Below are 19,555 nucleotides of genomic sequence, written 5' to 3'. Positions count from 1 at the left end.
CAAGGAGCAAAGAGCAAAAATTGTTACATAAAGGGGTAAATTAATATTGCTCAAGGCACAAAGAGCCATAATTGTCACACAGAGGGAGAAATTATGCAATTCACTTTCAGGAGAAGACTTGTTACGCCTACGGGCTCCAACTCGGATTGCATTGATCTTTCTGACACTTTTTTTTGGAGAACAACCCCTGAGCAAATCAGATGAAAAGCTGAGTGAGTCAGTCAGGACCTAGGTCTTTCCTGTGACGCGATGGAGAGGGTGGAGCATCTGCTGCGAGGCTGAACATGTGGGATTTAGTATCTCATAAGGCACCTTCCTTTGTCATGGGGAAACCCCAAATCTTTATCTCTCTCTGACAAGAGAGCGTTGGGCTAGGTGTATGAGGTCAGGGTCTGAGACATCAGTCATGTGCATAGGAGACATAGGAGGAAATGTCTCCTGGCCTTTGAAAACATTGCAGTTCCTTCTATTTCCAATGTTCAGGCTGTGAGTACCATTCATTATTCATTCACTTATTCATTTTAAAGCATTTCTAAACTGTGTAATAAACTCTTTGCCGAATACAATATAAAAGCAATGTACCATATCAGTAAAGCGAGAACATAAGGTATAATCAAACTGTAGTATAAACACATTTTAAATAAATAAAAACAGTGGAGAATTCAACAAAGTCTGGTCTTATGGGTCAGGAAAAGTTTGGACAAAAAGATGTGGATTGTATCTAAGTCAGTCCAGTGGACCCACTAAAATCAATGGACCTAAGCAGTAATATTTTTCTAGAAAAAGAGGAGCCAGAACTCACCATGAACGCCTCTCGTTCTCTTAGGATGGCAATGGCACCCACCTGAGAGGTGCCGGAACTGAGTTCTGGCGAGTTCTGGCTTACAAAAAGCCCTGGGCCTAAGTTAGTTATCACCATTAACTTCAGTGGGTCTGCTCTGAGCTGGACTTACATTGGACACAAATCAATGGCTTCAGAAGATGGCTGATACTTCCCATATGACAGAGGGAAGGGGATTCAAAGGGGCAACAGCAAAAATGGTCACTGCCCTATGGTTTGGGGTGGAGGGACCTTCCAATTTTGGTTCTTTCTGTTTCTCATTTTTCCAATCTTAAATCCATTTCTCCACATCTCTGTAGCAATTCACACTTTTTTTTAATTTAAAAAATCACAAAATTCTTCCACGTTTAGTGCGAATTTCTCCTAATAAGCACCTTCTTTTGTACTTAGCTTTGATTTAATGTACACATTTCCACAAACAATTCCACCTAACATTGTAGTATGTTCTTTTCACTGATATATTCATTTTTAATGCTCACTTTCCCCAAATGTGCACATTTTTTAAAAGAAAAGACTGCTGGGCTGGAGAACTGCATTGCAAAATTTGGACTGGTTCAGGCTTAGGAGAATAGCTGTGTTTCAGAAACTGCAGGTTCAACAGAATCTCCTTTAAGTCTCTCCCCTATCCTGCCCCACGATGATATTCTAGGTGCAGCGTCATGAGGAGAAATTCCCCAGATGATCTAAGCAATGGAGTCTAGTCTATTTAGGGCCGTGGTTTTCAAAGGTCGTAGTGTGCCACACTGGCGTGGCAGGAGAGGTTGGCAAGTGTGGCAGGAAGATTCAAGGACAATCAAAGGAACATTTAAAGCAGGGGTATGCAACCTAAGGGATGCAGGTGGCGCTGTGCGTTAAACCACAGAGCCTAGGACTTGCCGATCAGAAGGTCGGCGGTTCGAATCCCCGCGATGGGGTGAGCTCCCGTTGCTCGGTCCCTGCTCCTGCCAACCTAGCAGTTCGAAAGCACGTTAAAGTGCAAGTAGACAAATAGGTACCGCTCTGGCGGGAAGGTAAATGGCGTTTCTGTGCACTGCTGTGGTTCACCAGAAGCGGCTTAGTCATGCTGGCCACATGACCCGGAAGCTGTACGCCGGCTCCCTCAGCCAATAAAGCGAGATGAGCGCCGCAACCCCAGAGTCAGTCACGACTGGACCTAATGGTCAGGGGTCCCTTTACCTTTACCTTTATGCAACCTAAGGCCCATGGACCGGATGCGGCTCAATCACCTTCTCAATCCGGCCTATGGATGGTCTGGGAATCAGTGTGTTTTTACATGAGTAGAATGTGTGCTTTTATTTAAAATGCATCTCTGGGTTATTTGTGGGGCATAGGAATTCGTTCATTCCCCCCCCAAAAAAATATAGTCCAGCCCACCACTTGATCTGAGGGACGGTGGACCGGCCCATGGCTGAAAAAGGTTGCTCACCCCTGATTTAAACATTTCAGTGTAGTATACCACATGGTGGTATCGAAATGATTTGTTTTATTTGCAAACTATGAATATTTCTTCAAAATGAGAGCAAGAGCACCAGGTGGGCGGAAATGAGTCCTGTTCTCATGCACCTGCATTGTTTTTACACTTTCTGGATGTCCTGTGGTCATATTATAAAGTAGTAACCCTGCGAGGTGTTACTTTCTTTTTATTAGCAATAAAAAAAATATTTAAAAAATCAGTGTTGCCCGAGCAAATTTTTATTCTGAAAGTGTGGCCCAGAGGAAAAAAGTTTGAGAACCACAGATATAAATAATAATAATAATAATAATAATAATAATAATAATAATAATGATGATGATGATGATGATGATGATGATGATATAGGGCAACTGGGGACACAGTTGTAGCAACCTCAGTCTGCCCTTAGGCCCTTAGGCAGTCCTACCTGCTTGACATCTGACTTGCAACTCATCCAATGGCATGTCTGTCAGCTTCCTCCTCTTTAGACTCGGTGCTTCCCTGGTAGATTTCAGCAAGGAAGAAGGATGGGGATGAAACCACAATGAGTTGGCTCCGCCTGTCATTGGCAGGTAACATCAGTGGCCCTGGGTCGTCGTCAAGACTAGTTTTACCCAGAGTAGGCTCACTGACGTTAATAGACTTGACTAGCTTAGGTTCACCAGTTTCAATAGGTCCACACATTGGGGTTATTTAAGCAGAGGTTGGAGGGCCGTCTATCAGGGATTCTTTTCTTTTTTTAAATAATTTTTATTATGAATTTCAACATAGCAAATTATCAAAAACATATCATCTTCACCCCCCCCATTTTCCCCCCTCCCCAAGAAAAAGCCTCCCTCCCTCCCCCCAAGACTTCCCTCAGCTCCTCTCTCTGATTTTTCAACACACGTTATTCTCTGCATATTATAAAATTGTAAATATTATCTATTATGTTAACAATAATAAATTTGTGTATGTTTATGCAAAACCTGCCAAGGAGTCCAGTTCATTTTGGTTTGGTTTTTTTAAAAGTAATTTGTAAAAAGTTCCCATTCTTCTTTAAAGCCACAGTTGTCCTTGTCTCGCAGCTTGTATGTCAATTTCGCCAGTTCCGCATAATCTGTCAATTTCCCTTGCCACTGTTCTTTTGTCAGGGATTCTTAAGCTGTGATTGTGTCACTGCACAGGGTTGGACAAGGTGACGCTATCCCTCCCAACTCTGTAATTCTATGTAATACTAATTTGAATAAAATATTGTGGGGTGGGACAGGTGAGCTCCGCCCTGCATAATCGGTCACATGCTGCAGCACATGCACACTACAGTGGTACCTCGGGTTACATACGCTTCAAGTTACACACTCTGCTAACCCAGAAATAGTGCTTCAGGTTAAGAACTTTGCTTCAGGATAAGAACAGAAATCTGGCTCCGGCGGCAGCAGCAGGAGGCCCCATTAGCTAAAGTGGTGCTTCAGGTTAAGAATAGTTTCAGGTTAAGAACGGATTTCCGGAATGAATTAAGTACTTAACCTGAGGTACCACTGTATTTGAATGCAATGCCCATCAACTTTAGGAGGCCCAGCTCCCTCAAATATTTTATGGGGGCAGGGGGGCTGAAAGGACCTCAGCCCCTAGGAGTTGGCTCCTATGGATTCTATAAAACTGAGTTGGAGACAACCCCAGGTGTGCTGTTAACCAACTGAGGCCGCGATCCCAATCCTACTTACCTGGGAGTGACCCCCATTGAATTAATTGCAGTTTACACAGTTAGGATCACAGCCTATTTGCTTTCCCCTCTCTGGATATTCCTGGAGAGTGGAGTGACTTGGTCATACTGACCCATGTCGTCACATCAAGATGAGGCTACTGTTGTGTGACCCACATGGGCTTCCTTTGAAAAGCGTCAGCGAGATCCTCAGCCAGTTCAGATTGGATCAGGACGTCCTATGCAAAGGACGTTACTTTTGCAAGAACTCCTTAGGAGGAAATAGGGTGATGCATCGCATAACCTGCTTCTTAAATTGGCCTTCACCAGAGAGCAGAGTTTCAAGCACTTCCTTCGCGTTGACCTCCAATTCGGCACAAACTGATCATCTTCCAGCTGCCGTAACCCTGTTGATCCAGAGGTCAGATCTTGCATGTGGCTGTGAAGCCTCCTTCCTTCCTACTCCCCCAGTCCACCCCTGCAAAGCTGGAGTGCTAACTGAAAGCAACAGAGCAGAGGAGCTGGAAGCACAGTGCTGACTTGCTTGCTTAGATGCTGTGATTTTGCGGTGAGGCAAAGCCCTGTCTATGCCTCTTTGGCTTCACAAGAGATGAGGAGCTCTCTAATGCAGCCAACTGTAGCAGAGCTTCCTGTCAGTGCCAAACAGTGAGCCCTGCTTGCAAAGGAATGATCGGGGACTCATTTTAGGCACCCCATTGCTCCTTGGCCTATAGCTATTGAGTCTGTTGTTTAATGGCAAGAGTGCAGAGTCCCTTCATTCAGTTGCAGCCACGACCCTTCTAAAATGATATAACCTTCTAAGATTACACAATATAATAATAATAATAATAATAATAATAATAATAATAATAATAATAATAATACAGTCATACCTCAGGTTAAATATGCTTCAGGTTGAGCATTTTCAGGTTGCGCTCCGTGGCGACCCAGAAGTAACGGAACGCATTACTTCCGGGTTTCACTGCTCGCGCATGCGCAGACACTCAAAATGACATCACACGCATGCGCAGAAGCAGCGAATCATGACCTGCGCACGAGCAGACGCGGGTTGTGTTCTGCTCAGGATGCGAGCGGGGCCCCGGAACAGATCCCTTTCGCATCCAGAGGTACCACTGTAATAATAATAATAATAATAATAATAATAATAATAATAATAATGGATGTATTGTAACGATCAATGCAAACCTTCATGTGCTGCCTTTCAGCTAGATCTGCTCTTTTCTGTGCATGTACATTTGGAGCGGTCCTATAGCTTCTTTTGGAGTGAGTTAAGTTGCATTTTCCATGACGTTCCATTGCACATAACAGAACTTGCATGCTGTTCTCTTGAAACCAACCCCCCCCCCCTTGTGCTTTTGGTCAAGTGAAAATGCTGAGCTTTGGAGCATATAGAACTCTTCCTTTTTGGTGTTCTTCCTGCGCACCTTCTCCAGAGTAACCCTAGGAGCCAATCTCCACTGGCCAACTCACCTCCTTTTACTCGGATTGGTTCCAATCAGCCCAAAGGGAGAGAATCCTTCTTCTCAGGAGCTAAAAAGCTCCCCTTTCATACAGAGAGACTCTGCTGCAAAAATAGTAGTGGGTCTTTGACCTCCTGCAACTCTGGACCACTAAGCCTCTGGCTATGGTTGCCCCTCTACTTGCCGAGGGCACTATACATTTGACCAGAAATGTCAGACAGAAATTATCATCAGGGTGGAAAGTTGCATTTTAATTTCAGAGAATCATAAAATTGGAAGGGACCCAGAGTGTCATCTAGTCCAAACCCCTTCACTTAAATACTTCTCGCCTTCCGTTCACACAGTAGTCCCAGTGCTGGTGAAAGAAAAGAGATAAAAGTGTACAAAACCACAGAGTCTAAAAGCAGCCACACTCTATTGTGAACAAAACTCAGTGGCACAGTAGATCTTGGTTATCCTTTGCCCACTTTAAAATAAAAAAACACAGTAAAACAACTGGTTAATCCAATCCAGGAAAACACTGACAACAACATCACTGAATGATCCTTGCTGCAGCTTGCAATGGGTGGGAATAATACGTGCAAACACTCCCTCCCCCCTCCCATTCACGCAGGCAGGCATGATCCCAAATCCCGCAACCCTGTGGAATAAGCAAGGTAGGCAGCTGGCTATGGCAGTAGACCAGATGCTGGATTCGGATGGCCTGGAGTTCACTTCCAGGCATCTCTTCTAAGATGGGCTGATGCGAGAAAGGTTCCTTGGCCAGCCTTGGGCTGGGGAAGTGCCGTCGCTCAGCAGTAGAGCACCTGCCGTGCATGCAGAAGGCCCCAGGTTCAATCTCCCATGGCATCTCCAGGTAGGGCTTCGATTTATCCCCTACCTGCTGCCAGTCAGTGTAAGCAACCCTGAGCTAGATGGACAATAGCCTGACTCAGTATGTGTTCGTGTGTGTGTGTGTGTGTGTGTGTGTGTGTGTTGCACGTTGTGTTCCTGTGTCTTAAGGGCTGTAGCTCAGTGACAGAGCATCTGTTTTGCATACAGAAGGTCCCATCTCTAGGTAGGGCTGGGGCAGACTCTCTTCTGAAACCCTGGAAAGCTGCTGCCAGTCAGGGTAGATAAGAAAGAAAGAAAGAAAGAAAGAAAGAAAGAAAGAAAGAAAGAAAGAAAGAAAAGAGTTGGAGGAAAGGAGCTGCAACAGCAGAGACCAGAATATTAAAAACTGAAATGTAGATGTAAATAAATGGTGCTTAAACAACAACAACAATCCCCCATGTAAAACTCCAAAAGGAAGTGTCTCAGTAACTAGCACTGTGGTGGCCCCTCCAAAAGCACCCTGGTCCAAACACCAGATTTTTCCAAGAAGGATTGTGGCCATGCAGAAGGTTGCAGGTTCAATCCTCAGCATCTCCACATATGACCGGGAAACACCCCTTCCCCGGACCCTGGATCACAGATCACAGAATTGTAGAGTTGGAAGGGACCCTGAGGATCATCCGGTCCACTGCAGGAATATGCAGCTGCCCCATACAGGGATCGAACCTGCAACCTTGGCATTATCAGCATCGCGCACTAACCAGCTGAGCTATCCAGGATAACTGCTGCCGAACAGCGTCGACAAGACTGAGCTAGACGAGCCAATGGTACACAACACGTGCAGATTGTAAGGCAGCTCCCTGTATTCCTGTGAATACAGGAGGAACTTTTCCGAGGCAGGGAGGTCACCCGGCATCTTTGAGGGCAGCAGGAGAAGTGACCGAATCACCCGAAAGACGAGGACGATGAAGACACCGCAAGGAGGATTCCTCAGAATTTGGAATTATTTCCTCGTTTCCTCCTCCCTCTATCGCAGCCAACAAACGGACGCCTTTGCGCGAGATTCCGCATGAATCCAAAAGCTTCCCAAGTTGAGCAAGCTTCTCCGCGTCCTCCGACTGGCTGGTCTGGTCTGGTCTTCTTCCCAGCCGGCTGCGTCTCTCCAAGAAGCTCCAACCCTTTCGAGCCGTGACTCAACGTCTCAATCTGCATAACAAGGCTGGACGGCTCCCAGGCGCTCTTATCTGTGGGTATAAAAGAAAACTCTCAGGATCCTGCTCTCACATTTTGCCAGCTCCTCCGCGCTGCGCTCCACGCCGCTCCACCCGGCTCCCAGTCCGAGAGAAGAGCGGGGGCAACCAAGGTACCGATCGCTTTCTTGCGGCTGCTAATGTGTGTGCCTTGTGTGTGGCTCTGCCCTGGCATTAGTGCCTGAAACCAGCTCATAATTGCTATATTTAGAGCAAGTAGGCTAATGGTAGTGTAACTCGACTTCTTATGATTACATTTGACTGTCTCTGTGTGTTTTGATGGACGGGTTTCTACAGTTGAGTACAGTTTGGTGAGCATCTACAGCATGCAAGCGGAGGGGTGGACAATGAGGTGGTAGAAAGGACTGCAACACTTCAGGTGGTGCCTGAACTCCTTTTCAATGTCACCCCCCCCCTTATTTTTAAAACATGCACACAAAAAAGGGAAAAAAGTGCCTCAAGTTTCTCCCAACCAGCCCTTTCTCCTGTGGTGCTGGTTTTTCCAATTCATGGACAATTCCTTTGATCCAGGGAAAGAATTTGGAATTGTGATTCTTCTACCCACCACTGGTCCTGCCTGCTGCCATGTTCTGCCACAGGTGTACCTTGGAAAATGAGCCAAAGGATCACAAACACTCTGCTGTGATTTCCATGTTCCATCTATTTTGGCCCCATGGGAGGCTCAAGCAATTTCCAGGAATCTGTACACAGAGGAGACCCATTTTTTTTACATATGCAGAAAGGGACCAGTTGCGATGGTGCATTTTTCTAAAAAATTATAAGCTATGTGACTTTGATGATCTTTTTATACTGCCTTCAGTCTTCTACCTATGGTCTTATTTTTTTGTTGGTTATAGTCTAATAATGATTTGCTGTTGTTGTTGAGAGCGAATATCTGCTTAATTATTATCAGCTGATATTTTGAGAGTTAATTTTATTGTGTGATATTCTATTTGAAATGGATTCCTGAATATTACTTTATTTGGCATAAGCCACTTATTTTAAATGACTTTTATTGTGACATACTTTTGTTGGATCGGAATGTTTTAATGGATGTGCAGCCTTTGCTGTATACTTTGTTGTTTCTACGGCATGTAAACTGCCTTGCGTATATAGCAATATGTGAAGGCGGTATCCCAGTTAAAAGTGAAATGAAAATGGGATAGAGTGGGCATCAAAGAGGGCAAATGGCTAGAGGTGAATCAGTCATTCGCTTCTGGTGACTGTCAGCTGTTGGCTTTAGTTAGTTGTTTTGGAGCTCACCTGTACCTGGATGAGATGCTGACTGAGCTGTCCTCCTTTTTATAGCTTAAAATGTTGGATTTTCACAAAGTAAGCAAATAGTGGTAACGACTAGCTTTTGGAAGTGGGAAGCTAATAGCTTCTGGGCTGCCATCCTATGTTCTCCTACCCAGGTGTAAGCTCCAACTCAGTGCATAGGATTGCACTGTCAGATGTATTGCTGGTCCAGAGATGAGAAATAGACACTTGGACCTCACTTGTCCTTTAATATGAAAGCTGTAGTTGCCTTCAAACATAGTTGTGATGCTCAGTGTTGTCAACTGAAACCAACAGCAGTTCTGAGAGAGAGAGAGAGAGAGAGAGAGAGAGAGAGAGAGAGATCTGCTTCCACAGCTCAGCTCCATGAGTACCTTTGAAGTTGGGGTGTTCTGCATTCAACACCAGAGTCGCAGCTTCTTGCAAAATATCACTAATGCTTGAAGGTGGGAGCGGGAAAGGAGATGGGCCCATCACTCTCTAGATCCCAAGTCACAGAAACTGGGGTGTTTATCCCAGCAGAGGGACTGCACGCTGGCTTTGGCTGGACTGGTGGGCAGATTGTGTATCATGATGGCTGAACCAATTGACTCATTTTATTTATTTATTGCATTTGTATCTCCACCTCCTTTTCCAAGGAGCTCAAGGTGGCATAAAGGGTTGCGTGTCAAAACCCCTCCCCCAGAAAAAAAGACACAGGACACGATGTTTAAGTTTAATGGGCATGAAATGGCCACAACTTTATTGATTAGAGAATTGAAGGTATTGGCCCTAGGCATTGGCTCCTATCCGCTACCCGGCATGATGTCCGGGAAGGGTTAACACTAACCGTGGGAGGCCCCCGTTGGAGTACGCCAACTAGGATCCCACGGGTGTCACCGCTTGGGGCGTGCCGGGGGCCCTTACCTAGGTAGGTTTCGGACAAGACAACGCCCCTCGGAGTCCTGTACCGGACTACCCCATTTCCTGGGGGAAGGTGATGGCGTTCCTTCCCCCCCCATCCATTTGCATAACAATTGAACCCCAGCCAATGCCTAACCGCCAATACAGAGAAAGTTGTGACGATTTGCTACGAGGTAGGCGAAAAAACCAAATGGCGGAAGATCGCCAACTTGGAAAAATTCCTACCAGGCCCCTTGCGGCGACCAACCGAAGTCCATAGCAAGGTCATGACTACCTACGGCTACCTAAACGTCTAAGGGTGGGTGGGATGGGAAAACCTCTCAGCTGGCCGGGAGTGAAGAGGGCGACCCCTGGGCGTGCCCGGCCCAAAATACCTTAAGCCACGCCCCCCCCGGCCCGCCGATAGGCGGGCGGGGTCGCGAGCACGCCCAGGGATTCCCCCAACTCTCGCGGGGGCCAAGGTTAGCCCCCGCGCTTGGGGAGGAGGGGCTAGACCGCAACCCCCTCTCCTCCCATAGTCGGAAATGGCTGTCTCCCTTTCCTCACTAAATCTCCACCACAACAGCCCTGTGATACAGGTCAGGCTGAGAGGCAGTGACTGGCCTGAGGTCACATCCAGTGAGCTTCGTGGCTGAGTGGGGAACTAAAGTAATAATAATAATAATAATAATAATAATAATAATAATAATAATAATTTATTATTTATACCCTGCCCATCTGGCTGGGTTTCCCCAGCCACTCTGGGCGGCTTTCAACAAAGTATTAAAATACAGTAGTCTGTTAAACATTAAAAGCTTCCCTAAACAGGGCTGCCTTTAGATGTCTTCTAAAAGTCTGGTAGTTGTTCTTCTCTTTGACATCTGGTGGGAGGGTGTTCCACAGGGCAGGTGCCACTACCGAGAAGGCCCTCTTTCTGGTTCCCTGTAACTTGGCTTCTCGCAGTGAGGGAACCACCAGAAGGCCTTCGGCGCTGGACCTCAGTGTCCAGGCAGAATGATGGGGGTGGAGACGCTCCTTCAGGTATACGCTCCTTCAGGTCCTAGTCTACCACTCTAACACTACACCACACTGGCATTCAGTGTTGGGAAGTAAGGAAGCTGGCTTGTACCAGTTCAGACTTAGTATCATAGAATCATAGTAGAATTGGAAAGGACCCCAAGGGTCATCTAGGCAAACCCCTTGCAATGCAGGAACAAACTTTGTCTATGTAGCCTTAGATTATCTGCTGTGTCCAGGAGTGACTCCCTGGGGTTCTTGAGCTAAGAAAGGCTTTTGTTACCTGAACTTCGGACCATCTCCATGTGCTTTAGCACTGAGCTGCAGTTGCTCCCAAGTTGCTGGTTATCTGCCTGCCGCCCCCAGGCAAACCACCATCCTTGTGCTACAAGTCCCCACCCACCCACTGTTGCAATGTAGAGATAACAATAATGGGATTTTTACGAGGCTTACCTACTGGTGCTTGAGGCAATGGTGTGGGACACTGGAAAGGCAAGGCGCTGCTGCTAAATATTGATACAATTGTTAGGGATTAGTATTACTGGTGTGCATATAAGGCGATCGGTTGGTATGTGCAATTCCTCAAAGTAGATTGATACATCTGTCAACAGGGGTGGCTAGATCTCTTAATTCATTTCTTGTTTCTCCAGTCAGCTGGTTACATTTCTGCCTCAGTTTGCGTGTGCATGCACACACACACACACACACACACACACACACATATAAATCCAACTAAGTTCTACTTAGAGTAGAAATTAATGAACCTAAGTTGGTCATGGTCATTAATTTTGATGGTTCTGCTTTGAGCAGAACTAACCTTGACTGCAGCACTGATCAGCATTTTACTGTGCACTTGTCTCTGTATGCAATTTTGCCTAATATGCACATTTTTGCAAACTGGTCTCCCCTAATAAAGTGCATTTTTGTATGTCATTTTTACTAATAAGTGGATTTTTAGGCAGGCTTTCCTCTAATACTTTCCATTTTTTAAAAATCCTTGGGGAAAATGTTGCAGAACTCAGAGAAGTGCACATTTCAAAGGATATCTGTAGTTCAGTGTGTGTGCTGCTTTGGGAAGTGCAAACCTGAGTTCTCCTCCATCCTTATCCATGGATGGGCACATATGTTCCAGAAAGAAAGAGAGAGAGAGAGATTTGAGTATGCACAAAGAAGGGTTTGTAAACAGTGAAGCAGTTACCGGTAGTTGATTTTGGACTGTAGACATGGGGATTATTTCACTTAGCATCAACATGGAATAAGCCACACCCTGCTGCTCTGGGAACCCTCTCATTCTGCTGGCCTGGGGCCCCAGACGTCTACCCCAAAGTCTTGTCCTATGGACCGGTGCCACTGTTTGCAAATAAGGAGAAGAAGAATTTTCTTTATACAAGAGCATATGTTTCCAAAAATCTTTCTGTAGCAGAGTGTTCCCTTCTGCCTCATGAGGACTAGCCACTTGCTCACAAAATGGCTCATTGGATGGTTTTCCTTGCCGCAGCTGACATTTCTGTTTTCGTCCTTGCTAATTGCATCCTCTGATCTCTCAATCTCTCTCTCTCTCTCTCTCTCTCTCTCTCTCTCTCTCTCTCTCTCTCTGCACGTAGCTGCTATGCAGCTGATCATCCAGAAAAGTTTTGCTGAGCAAGATGTTAGGGAATCTGCAAGGGGAGGTAATTAAAGCAGAGATTCTCAGCACTTCACCAGGGAGCAAGTGCCATTGCACTGAGTGAGACTCACTTCTGAGTAAACACGCTTACTGTCCCTCTGCACACGTCTTCCTATTCCAAACAACGATGGCATAATGCGTACGTTTGCAAGCTGAATTCCTCTGGGTTTCCTTCACTCATCCTTTGCTCATCCTTTGCGAATGTACGGTAACTTCACATAAATCAAAGTCACATGGAAAGATTTGGCAGTCCTAGAAATGCTTCCCTAGGAGTGAATTGGATTGAGCTCAGTAGGATTTGATTCTGAGAACACCTTGCTGCCCAGGTACTCAGGCTGAATTCATGCAATATTTTCTGCAAAAAATGTAGTGTCTTTGAATCCACCTGGATTTATGGCAACCCCCTTCCCACAGCTTGCAAAGAACAGAATCTGGTACCTTTGCATCAAACAACAAATCCTTTGCTTGAGAGAACCTGTCCTCTTGGCACCAAATGCTTTAGAAGATAAGTGGCAAAGGGAATTTTCTACTCTGGATTTAATGGTCTAACTATAGGGGGTGAAGGCTCTATTAGATCCCTTAGGCTGCAATCCCAACCCCACTTAGCTGGGGATGAAAATTAGGGGAAGAAAGGTGTGTTCAAGTCACATTTTAATGCAAAGCTACCACATCTGCATTCCCCAAACTAATCAGCAAACCAAAGCACGGCTATTAACCCATCTCAGTTTTTACAATGCCCTCCCCATACCAAAGAATGCATGGGGAAAAACCAAAGGCAAGGCAAGGAAAGAAATTCATATGTCAGAGAAAATCACAAAGATGGAGCTGAATTGCTTGGGGGGAAGTGCATACAAGTAAAATTGTGTTCAGACAGGGATACCTTAAGGGGGAAAGGGAGAAAATGCATACATTTTTTTAAAAAAAAATCATGAACATGTGCAGATATAAGGGGAACTGAATTTAAGAGTGAGGAAAACCCATAGATTTGTCTGCATTCCAGCCTGAGTGTAAGTCCTCTTGAATTCAACAGGACCTGCTTCTGAGCAGACGTAGTTAGGCTTGCATTGTTAATGTAGTAAGATGACCTTGTTGGAATGGGTGCCTCTCCGCCTCCTCTTGCTGAGAAAGGCCACTGACATCTGCCACAAAGTCTTCTTCATGCCATTGAGTGCAGGTGAGGTAGGAAATTATTGAATTCACCTGAAGGACTGGTGAATCTGTCCATTTCAGTTTCTCTTTGATTCCTGCATTGCAGGGCGTTGGACTAGACAAGGTTCCTTCCAACCCCACAATTCTGTTCTACAATTCTTTCCATGTCTCTTTTTTCCTCAACCTTCAATTTGGTTCTCCACAATTCCTGTGAATTGCGAATACCTCATGAAAATTCACCAGCGTCTTAGTGTGAATTTCTCCCCCTGTCCCGTTTTTGGTAGGCAATATCACCAAATGTACACACACGTCTGCAAAGCAGTTACCCCCTATTGCACTTTTGTACATTGTTTTCACCAATACAGTGGTACCTCGGGTTAAGAACTTAATTCGTTCTGGAGGTCCGTTCTTAACCTGAAACTGTTCTTAACCTGAAGCACCACTTTAGCTAATGGGGCCTCCGCTGCCGCTGCACTGCCACTGTGCAATTTCTGTTCTCATCCTGAAGCCAAGTTCTTAACCCGAGGTATTATTTCTGGGTTAGCGGAGTCTGTAACCTGAAGCGTCTGTAACCCAAGGTATAACTGTATATCTATTTGTACGCACACTTGACCCCAGTATATGCGTTTTTGTGCATATCAACTACCTGGAGAACTGCCCTGCAAAACTGGGAGAAGTATAGATTCCAAAGGGCAGCTGAATCATAGAATTGTAGAGTCAGAAGAGACCCCAAGGCCATCTAGTCCAACCCCCTGCAATGCAGGGATCTCAACCAAAGCCCACCACTGGCATGTGGCCTTGGAAGGTTGCCCAGAAGGAAATGCAGACCTTGGGCCAAAGAATGATCCCTATCCTTGTGATCCAACAATATTGAAATATTGAAAGCAGTGCTCCAGGAGATAGGCTTGTAGCAGATTGATGGTGATTCAGCCACACAGACACACACCACTTTTTAGATAATGACTTTCAGATAATGATTCATGCACATAGTTAAACCATGGAACTCACTGCCACAGGAGGCAGTAATGATATACGGTAATGGTAACCAACTTCAATAGCTTTAAAAGAGAATGAGACAAATTCATGGAGTAGAAGGCTATCAAAGGTGGCACCTGGTTGACCACTGAGAGAGCAGGATACTGGAGTGCAGATTTCTAACCGCACATTAAATTCAACGAGGTTTGTTTTGCTCGCCAGAAACGTGCGATGCCGGGTTTTATTGCGGCCTGTTTCGGCATGTTTCGGCTCTTGTTTCAATTAGAACATATTGGTTATAAGGCTTTTGTTACAGTTTCGGGAAAATCGGTCCGTTCATTGGGCGTCCTTGCACTCCCACGGATATATTGGATGGTTTTACGATTCTGCCATGCAGGCTCTCCTGCGTACATTTTTGCAGAAGAGGAAGATACGAACAATAAAAAGATGACAATTGTTAACCAAACTGGCTAGTGAAAAATGTGGGCCAGTAACTCCAAGAACTTTGAGAGCAAGAGAGCAACTCCCAGTAAGGGACCAGGGAGGTGCAGAGCGGAGGATTCACTTACGAAGCCCTGCTGGCATTCGCCAATCAGGATGGAAAGTTGTTGTGTTTTTTGTTTTGTTTTTACTTTCTTTCTTTCTGTTGCTGCGCCAGCTTCAGGCTTGTGCAGCTGAGGGCCCAGAGGATGATGGGGTTTTTTGAATCTGTCTCCACCAATGGGAGAACTGCCCAGAATCCACCAGCTCTGACTTCACACCTTCACACCGCTTCTGCCATGGCGGAGGTTCACCAGAGCTCTGCTTTGTGGCTGAAGGCAGCAGAAAGGCGAGTTGGCCCTTAGCTTTGGGGTTTAGGACCGGGTTGAGATCCATGCGCATGCACGGAGACCAGTGCTGGATTTACGTATAAGCTAAACAAGCTATAGCTTTTAGGGCTCCACTCTCTTGGGCCCGCCCCCCCAAAAAAAAATTAAAGGGGAAAAAAACCCTGGAGGTACATTTCCAAAATATAAGTTAGAGCTTAATAATTATTTCACTATTAATATACTTCTTCTTAATTGTATTTCACTATTAATATGCTTCTTAATTGTATTTCAGTTCAACAATTACTTTTATAAAATACATATTTTGTTATGTACAAATGGCTTTAGATACCTATTAGGTCCATAAATTACCATATAGTATATATTCAACACAAAAAAACAGCGACAATTTGTTGTTGACAAATGACAGCTGGACATATAAAGGGCCCCATTACCTTCAATAGCTTAGGGCAGGCATAGGCAAATTCCGGCCTGCCAGATGCTTGGGACTACAATTCCCATTATCCCTAGCTAACAGGACCAGCGGTCAGGGATGATGGGAATTGTAGTCCCAAACATCTGGGGGCCTGAGTTTGCCTAGGCCTGGCTTAGGGCCTCATTAAACCTAAATCCAGTCCTGACTGAAACCCATGCACACACACTGAGATCCATGTGTGCTGGTTTCAAGGTGAATCAACTCAGGGCTTTAAATGTTGGAAGTGGGGCTGCAGTCAGAGGAATTCTGTTACCTGCACAAAGGAGTCTGGGTAGCCCCCCCCCCCCCAGTAGTGAAAGGAACAAAATCCAGTTCAATGACAGCATCAATGATAAAACAGGATGGTGAACACAGTGGTACAGGTAAGTAGTTCTAGATTCTGGAATTAACAGTCTTAACAGGGAGAAGTAAAGGTAAAGGGACCCCTGACCATTAGGTCCAGTTGTGGCCAACTCTGGGGTTGCGGCACTCATTTTGCTTTATTGGCCAAGGGAGCCAGGGTACAGCTTCCAGGTCATGTGGTCAGCATGACTAAGCCGCTTCTGGTGAATCAGAGCAGCGCACGGAAATGGCGTTTACCTTCTCGCCGGAACAGTACCTATTTATCTACCTGCACTTTGACGTGCTTTCAAACTGCTAGGTTGGCAGGAGCAGGGACCAAGGAACGGGAGCTCACCCCGTTGCCAGGATTCGAACTGCCGACCTTCTGATCGGCAAGTCCTAGGCTCTGTGGTTTAACCCACAGCGCCACCCGCATCCCAACAGGGAGAGGTAGCCCTCTTTAGATAGCTGTGTGCATTATTTCACTGCAAAATGTGGTCATCCAGCCTTGCTGTGTCCAGGGGAACTTCCTACTCGTGTGAGGACCCTGACATACGGCCTGAAGTCTGTCCTTGACTGCGCCACTGCCTTCTCTGAGGCTGGTCTGCTTCCTGTTGGGAATATTCCAGCTCTAGATTCCTTGCACTGGGCTAGATCCGAGGCATTAAGACCCCTTTCCAACTTTACATTTCCAGAAAAGTGGAACCATCCCTGGTAGATAAGGACAGCCGCAGGGTGTATGTTGTATCAGGAGAGCACACACCTATTTGCCGAAGCACTTTTTGCTGATTTCATCATAACCTGCAATGACTGGATATGGAAAGGAGATTCCAGGCTTGATTCACAGTGATTTTGGCGATGCGGCATGTGGGATGCTACGCCGATTGAGCAACGGCCTATCCTGCCACAGCTAAACATGCTAGCATGACCAGTGAACTTTGCATGTTATTGCCACAGAGAAGAGTGAAGCATTGGGGTTTTCCCTGACGTAGACATCTGTGTGACTTGGAAGCTTGCATCACTTAGGCTGTGTACACATTATACATGTAAAACACATTCAACACCCCCATAAAGAATCATGAGGACTGTAATTTCCCCACATGGGGTTATGATTTCCAGCACCCTTAATGAACTACAGATCCCAGGATTTTCTTTTGGCAGGTGATTTAAATCTACGGTATGTTGTGCACACAGCCTTATAGTAATTTCTTTGTTCCTTTGAATTCAGGCTCAACTGGGAGTCTAAGCAAGGGCCAAATGGAGAGAAGCATAATCTAAGAAATGGAAATGCCTTTGGCAGCAAAACTCTTGAATTCATGGGAAATAAAACAGGCAGGAAATAGATGGTTAATAGGATGGAGGGAGGAATCACTGGTGTACTAGGAAAGTTATACATTAAATGCTGTATGGTTTTGAAACACTGAATTTTTTGAGAGTTTAAAATGTACTTTATGACATTGTCTGAATTGGCTTTGCTACAGCAGGGTGGTTTTCCCCCACACTCTCCTTTCTACCCTTCATCCATGCCAGCCCCTCTTTCAGTTTCTCATTCTCTGAGTCTTGTGTTCAAATCTCCAAAGCTCTGCAGTGATTATTTATTTATCTTTAAAGTTGGCCTTTCTGTGCAAAATTCTTACACTGTAGCTGCTCTTCTAGCCTGTTCTGCTTCCCATACACATTACTACAAGCCATGTCCCATAAGATAAAGCATTTATGTACATCATCTTAATCACTATATGCATTTTTATGCACCAAATCCCCCTGAAATAAATACATAGATGGATAGATATAATATATGCTTTATTTAGTTGGAGAACCTCATTGCAAAGTCAGAGGCGTACATTTTAAAGTATTGTTCAAGTGTGAATGTGTTAGGTTTGGATTAAAATACTAACTGCACCATTCTTATATCCTCCATCTCTCATGTCTACACTGTTGTTAAAGTGTTGCATTAAATAGCAAATGAATAGGACCCTTTGTTATTATTACTGGTTGTTATTGTTGCTGCATGATATAGCGGAGATTGCAAAGGATCAGGCTGTAAGTTTGCTTTCCAGTCATATTTTGAGTGGCGTGACACTTGTTATACTATTGCAATGTCCCTTGATTAAGCAATAAGTTTGTTTCTCAGTTGCTAATTGCATGGAAGCAACTTGGTATAGCTGACTCCTTAGTAATGGAACTCAGGAATCCTGTAGGTCCATCTGCACCTCGATTAAGTCTTGCGAAGCCCAAGAGCACGGCAATTAACATTAGCGATGTTTTAAAAATGAAAATGAGAAAAGAGTGCCGTGCTCAACTCTGGAGCATTTAATGTACTAGTGCTATGAGTGAAGTAGGAAAAGCTTTAATTGTTCTGAGAGCAAAATACGGTAACTCAGGCAGGCTTTGAAAGAAGCTGAGCTTCTCTCAAAGTTATCTCTGCAACCATAGGGACTAGAACCCTTTCCTGCCTAAAGGAAAGCTAGTCTTCTTCTCCAGACTCTAGAAAGAGCATTTTAAGAAAGAAGTAGAATTTTAGAGTTGGAAGGGACTACGAGGATCATCTCTTCCAAGCCCACATTTAGACCAGAGTCCATGGATGTGGCTTGTGTAGTTTAGCAGCAGAACATCTCTTTTGAATGCAGAAGGTCCCAGATTCAATCTCTGGTAGAGGCTGCAAAAGTTTCTCACTCTGAAACCTTAGAGAGCCACTGCCAGTCTGTGCAGACAGTACTGAGCTAGAGGGACCAATGGTCTGACTCGGTATAATTTCCTACCACCCTTCTCCCTTAGTCACAGCTCAGGGGTTTAGCTTCCTCCTTGCAAGCAGAAACTCCCAGGTTTGGTCCTCAGCATTTCTAAGTAGCATTGGGAAAGAAGGCCCGTCTGAACCCTTGGGGAGCTGCTGCCAGCCAGTGTAGGCAATACTGAGCTCGATGCAGCAGGGATCTGACTCAGCAAAAGGCACCTTCCTGCATTTCTCTGTGCAGAGTAAGAAACTGCTGTTCAACACCATTCAGACGCAACCAGCAGAGGGCACCATCTTGCAAGGCCCTGACTCCTTTCCAGAGCCAACACTTCTGCAATGGGTGTATCTTGAGTACATATTATTAAGTTCTTTAATTGATGTACACAGTACTAAAGAAAAGGCATATTAAAACAAATCTTCCATTATTTAAAACAAAACAGTGCATTCCTGGCTGCTGAAAAAAAGGTCAGGGTTGAATCCATGCCAGTACTACTCAGAGTAGGCTCATTGGAGTTGAGGGACGTGACTAAGGGTTTATCCACACTTAGCTTTTGCCTCGCTCTTTCCAGGCACAGGCCTGAGCTTTCAAGCTTGGTGCATTGTTGGGTTTCCCCCACCCACCCAGACCTGGAGCTTTCCCCGCGAAAACCCACTTGGTCAGCGCAAACGTTGATTTGGGTTTTCACAAGAAAAGCTCCAGAGCAAATGAGAAAGG

General features: G+C 45.3%; 1 protein-coding gene and 1 long non-coding RNA gene across 4 annotated transcripts in view; both read left to right on the top strand.

Annotated features, from left to right (window-relative positions):
• The window catches only part of LOC308591191, a 228,674-nt gene that overhangs the window by 146,770 nt on the left and 62,349 nt on the right, over positions 1-19,555 (top strand). The gene's annotated exons all lie outside the window — the stretch shown is intronic.
• SCNN1D (sodium channel epithelial 1 subunit delta) overlaps positions 1-19,555 on the top strand; it is a 77,171-nt gene that overhangs the window by 36,531 nt on the left and 21,085 nt on the right. Inside the window, exon 1 of one of the 3 annotated variants that reach the window (XM_081201537.1) lies at positions 7,584-7,632. The exons of 1 other annotated variant lie outside the window; for it this stretch is intronic. The gene's annotated coding sequence lies outside the window, so the exon portion shown is untranslated. Of the gene's footprint in view, positions 1-7,583; positions 7,633-18,749; positions 18,759-19,555 lie in introns of those variants that run through there. One more of the 3 variants, XM_081201539.1, reaches the window with a different exon arrangement.

This window comes from Podarcis bocagei, assembly GCF_964188305.1.
Source record: "Podarcis bocagei genome assembly, chromosome: 7".
Taxonomy (NCBI): domain Eukaryota; kingdom Metazoa; phylum Chordata; class Lepidosauria; order Squamata; family Lacertidae; genus Podarcis; species Podarcis bocagei.
The sequence above is the reverse complement of the archived record's forward strand: the minus strand, read 5'-3'. Positions and strand labels throughout refer to the sequence as shown.